Below are 5,909 nucleotides of genomic sequence, written 5' to 3'. Positions count from 1 at the left end.
TGGTGAGGTGTCCGGCGTCTTTGTGAGTGAAGGAGATCGAATTCCCTTCAACCGGTCCATCAGCCACTGCAGCTACTGGTCTGTTTATCGGGATCAGAGCGCGATAGAGTTATGTTTATACAGCAGCCTGAACAGGCCGTCTCCTTCTTTCACCAGCGATGAAGGCTCAGTCAGGGATCACTAGGGCGCCTTTGAGATCGATATCTCGGACGGTATGCACCTGGGCAAGCGTCGTGCCGTGAAGGTGACAATGTGTTTTGGAGCTTCTCTCCTGCACGTCACCGCTCAGAGGATGAACTTCGGTTGTGCGGACGTGATCGAGATTAAGGGTGTCAGTACTGTGAGCTTCAACGATGATGATGTGCAGCTCCATCATGGTATGATCACGTTATCTTAATGCTTTGTAGGTCTGCCGACTATAAGCATAGCATTCTATGATCTATCCGCCGTGAAAATTTTCGAATCTTAACAGTGTGATCAAGTTTGTGCTCGCTCAGCTGTAGTTGGTTTACCGTTAATCTGGGTTCTGTGACCTGTCCATGAATATCCGGTATCGCTAAGATGGTTGGTGCGCACTGCGAAGGGCTCCTTCCATTTGAATCGATGACCAGCTGGCTCTTTGTTTTTTTGTTAGTCCTCAATCGTTTTCCTCGAGGTTTCCCGACTGTTCAAATTTGCTTCAATGGATGTGCTCGTTCTGCGGTGATCACTATAAGGAGTCTGTGCAGTGAGTGCAGCGAGGAAATAACACCCACAGCAAGGAGCAACCATGAGTCGCACATCAGTGCCCCTCGAAGTTTCAGAAGCTCCAAGTTGATCAAATCCAACATTACACACAAGGAACTTTAGACACTAAACTAGACGGTAAATAGCCTTATAACTAGTAAATACACTTTTTTTTAAAGTTAGTAACTAGGGGCTTTTAAATTGGAACTAGGTTTTTAATTTTACTAGATGGATGTGAAGCTATATTTAGTAAAATAAGTGTCTATATGGTAAAGTAAGGAAAATTTTTATATATCACCTAATATAGCCATGTTTATTGGATAAAATTATGAAGCTATGGATCATAGGATAACGTGCATGCGTAGTAAATCAAAACAAATTTATATAGAATATCTAATATAGTCATGCTTATATAGTCAAGTTAAGTAATATACATCACAATTGATAGGCCTAACCATCAACCATGTAGTCAATCTCAAATAAGACAATGTCGATACACACTTGTAATGGATATGTTTGTATGCATCCAAAATATATATGTGCTATAAGATATATTTGTGCATTTTGATAACTTTTAATTCTTACTCACATAGCACAAATAGTTTACACATCCATAAATAAAATATCATTTTTAACAATATAAATATTTCCTTGTCACATTAAAACAAAGAAGAATCTCATTCAATTCAACTCAATGCCATGGCTCTAAATCTTGAAATTTCCCTCAAATCCCCCTGAAGTGTGGGATATACCTAGCATCCATACAAGCACAAATAGTTATCAAAAGTTATTTGAGCCCCTTACAAACAAGGGGCATATCCATCCATTAGCAAAATAGAAACAGTTCAAATTGTAATAGCCTTTTCCTTAAATGAAAGACATAGAACCTCTTGAGTATGCGAAAACTTGAAGAGGGGAGCTCTCAATAGATAGTCATGGCACATGATCTATTAACTAGGGTAGTTGTATTAAGTTCATTAAAAAAGCAACATTTCCTACCAACATGTGGCATATATTCTCACTTTCATGCATGTAGCATATTCGGGGGGTGAACAAGGAGTAAGAGATAATGGAACACATAGCACTAACATAAAGCAATAGAAGCAAGACAATGGGATGGAGATGGATTATGCTAACATTGTCGTTGCTAGCATAAACATGGAAGAGCTAGAGAAGAAGATGTGGGGTGACCAAAAATGTTTCAATGAGAATTAAAAGAGAGTCACAATAGAATTTGGGAAGCAAGTGCTATGTGCATGAGTGGTATCCTTGTTGACATGCATTCGGCAAAGCAATGCTAAGTATTCTCTATGCAACATGTACATGTATTTTAAGGGAAGGTCCCCCTTGAGGATTAGTTTGCTAGATTGTTTTGGCTCACCTATGGATCAAAGTGGTGCTCACATTGTTTTGCTTACCGTTAGACTTCTTTTGGGTCTTGCTTTCATCTAAAGTAAAAAGAGATTGGGTTTTGGATTCACTTGTTTGGCTTAAAGTGAGCCTTAATTACATGCTTCCATGGCATCATGATTTTATTCCTGAGGAGGTCTTGCAAATTGAATGCCCAATATAGGCTAGTTTTCATGGACTTCCTACTTTGCTAGATGGAGAAGTAATGTGCTACTAGAAGTGCTAGGTAGAGCGCTCTATGTTCTTACAATAATATCAACTAGTGGAGCAAGTGACCTCTTGTACTTTGGGATAAGAGGAAGAAGATCTTTGACATGCTCCAGATCTTTTATCCTAATGGGATTGAGTTGTTGGTCGATGTCAAATTCTCCCTCTTCTTGGATACATGCTTCAAATGCAAAGAAGATGGGTGCTTTGCAAAGGAATGCCCAAAAAGGAATTGAGATAAGAAGAAGCAAAGGAGAAAATAGTGGAGATAAGGAAGAACTTCAAAAGAAGCAAAAAGGAAAAAACATAGGTTGAGAAGGGTAAATTCAAGGAAACAAACAAGCCTCAAAAGGAGGAACCTAAGGAGAAATCTAATTACCATTCATGATCCTAGACATGCTGAAGTTAAAGCAGGATGGAAACAAATAATTTCAACCACCAAATTCTTTGAAGTCTAATGGAGGTAAGAAATAAAAATTTTCCCTTTAAAAGTTTCTTGTAAATGTTTTGTTGACAAGGCTATTTTGTTTTTTTGGATTATGAAGGTTCGAACAAAGATACAATGTTAATTAGTTGGCTCACTATGATCTCTTAGAATGTGAGGTGCCTAGGAAGTCCATCCAAGAAGGATGTGTTTAGTAGGAGAAAGAAATGGAAGCCCCTCTCTTTCAACACCTCCTTTCTAGAAAGGGAAGGATTCAACTTATAGTTGAAGGTGTAACATTTCCGAATCAAAAACACGCATTCTCCATACAAATTTCCCCTTCAGGAGGCTAAAAGGTTAGAATAAGGGCAAATTTTTTTAGTTAATTATCCCTCTCTCCTCCAGCCCACTGTCGTGCTAGAGGAGAACGGAATAGCAAGGGCCATCAAGCTCCTTGCTGGAGCTTACAGGGAAGTGAATGTCATGCAGAATGGCACGTGGGTGAGGGAGGTACCTCTCCCCCTCCCTATAAGAACCATGGCAAAGAGAGTTGGAGGGGAGGGGGAAAATTACTATCGTGAGGAGGAAAGAGGAGGCTGACGGCATTGCAGAAATCGTTGAGAGGAGGGGAGGACAATCACCATGCCGCTCCGCTAGCCGAGAGGGAGGAGGAAAGTCGCCGCTGCCATTCGTCACGCCGTCATCTGCTGCCAGCTCGCCGCCAGAACTCGCCTCCCTTTTTCCTCCACGTGGGTTCCACAGTACTACCAGAAGCTTTGGAAGCTTCTTAGGAAGCTTCTAAAAGCCTCCTAAGAAGCCCCCCCTCATATGGCCTACTTAAGCCCTTTCCCCCCCCCCCCCCCCATACAAAATTCCCTCCTAAGGGCTCTTTAAGCCCCTTTTCCCCTTCCCACACAAAATCCCCTATTTCTTGTGGGACTTGAAAAGGCCTTTCAAAGTGGGTTGATAAATCCCCCTCCCCCGGGACTTAAAACCCTCCTCGTAGGTTTACCCCACCCCCCGCATTCCAAAGGCCTTAATCCTTTCTTGTGGCCCTTTCCCAAAAGCCCTACCATGGTTCTTATACCCCCTGTCCTCCGAGATTTTTCCACCCATTTCCGTGTGAATTCCATCTAATCCCCTTCCGGTAAGGTTTCCCACAAGTCCTCAAAGCCTTCTTGTGGATTTTTCCTCCCCTAGCCGGTTTTAAGGTCTTCTAAAGTCAACTCACAAAAGGGAGTTTGCGTACTAAGGAGACGGACAAGACCATAACTCTGCATCCAAGGCGAAAAGGCTGAATTCAAAATGGCTCCTAAGAAAGCACAAGGCACTGTCGCAGGAGGATCATCTCCTAACATCCACGTGGACATTTCACCACAAGTCCAGGTTTTTCTTCCTAATTTTTATTTACGTCATTGTAATTTGATCATACGTGGATGATTTTTGGAGATAGGATGCATTTTTCCTCTTAAATACTTTGGTTCATTCAAAAGAATTAGCTCACAATGGAAGAGTTCGATCATTAGAATTTTTCAGTAAAACGAACAAAATAAAGGGAGCACAAATGCATTTCTAGCAAGTAGTTTTTATGCATTGCAATGAATTGAAATTAGATTAATGTCCATTTTTACAAAACGAAATTGTGATAGTGCACTTCGATTAGGCATGGGAGTATAAATTGCATGTTGCATTATTATGGCATATCTTCTTCGCAATGAGTCATTATGGAAAGTGCTAATAATCTGTAGGAAATTGCAAGGCATGAAATGGTTCTTGAGCTGCATAACTCTAGTCAATTGGTATAAATATCGTTTCAACTACGTAATTGTTAGAAAAAGATGCATGGTTCAAAGGGAAAAAAAAACCCTAAAGTTTAGAAGCATGAATGCATGTTATAAAGAGATCAAATAGAATTATGCTATAACTTATCATATGTTTTGATCTTAATTCGAAAAGTTAGGATTGAAATTCAACTTATACATAGGTAATGAATCATGTGGTTACGGAAATGATAGCATAATTATCTTCGAGAATAGACAAGTTAAATTTATTTAAACCTAAACACCTAAAAACCGCGAAGGGACTCGTTTAGAAAGAGTTAATTCAAAGCAACATAGCCCAAAGAGCTAACTGGGTTAGCACGTTGGGGACATTACCTAGTTGCTCGTTTTACCAAAGCTGAAACTCCGATACCCTAAAGAGTTGCCCACATTCACGTAATGTAGGGACATTGGAACATACTTGCGAGAAGTGATGTGGGGTTTTCCTAAGAATCTCTCGCTAAGAAAATGAAACTCGAAACCCTAGGACTAACAATGTCAGCCTAATACAATCAGGAACAGATGGTTTCGTAACTCCATTCGATGGGTAAATAGTCCGATAGTTGATGCAACACTTGTAGTTGTAGAGTCACATGATCTTATGATTGGATCATAAGGGAATGGCCAATTCCTCGGAATGGGGTTGGTAGATTCTTACACAAGTTATCTTGCAAGAGGACGAATAATCATCCTAATATAGTATCTTTCTTGGGTAAAGATAATTACTTGGAAGCAAAAGACCAACCAATAAATTAGAATAACATATGAACTTAAAGTATTGGTCAAGTCGGGTTAATAGGATACGCCCTAACCCAGGATATAGGGGATCTTGCCAAGTCGAAATTAATCCCGGATCGAGTGTTGGATGCATTCGGAAAGAAGGATTCACTCCTTAGCAGTTGGCCAAAAATAACGACCAATGGAAATGATTATGCTTGTTACAGATTTAAGAGCACTATTTTGCTTTGTTTGCTCAAAGAATTAAAGGATAAGTGGATATCTAATGCTTCAGGTTGAAGGCCTGAAGGGAGAGGCAGCTTCAGTTACCCCCCACTGCTTGCCTGACCCTAACCAAGGGGGTTATTAATCGCGCCATGAAGGTGGACCAAACCCACCGGGAGAGGTCTCTCCGTTAAGCACTACTTGGAGCAGGAGGACGCTTGGGTGCCAAGGGGGCTCTGGCTATAAATCCCTCGCCTTCCGGGTCCTGCACAAGAGGCTAACATGACTCGGGATTGGATCTCGAGGCCCACATACTAGTCTACGGGCGGAATCTTTGATTAGTGATCCCTGCGGATTGTTGGATAGCCTTCGGGCGGATT

Source organism: Lygodium microphyllum, chromosome 12 (genome assembly GCF_053477565.2).
Source record: "Lygodium microphyllum isolate KBCC chromosome 12, Lygodium_microphyllum_v1.1.10, whole genome shotgun sequence".
Lineage (NCBI taxonomy): Eukaryota > Viridiplantae > Streptophyta > Polypodiopsida > Schizaeales > Lygodiaceae > Lygodium > Lygodium microphyllum.
Note: the sequence above shows the minus strand (reverse complement) of the source record.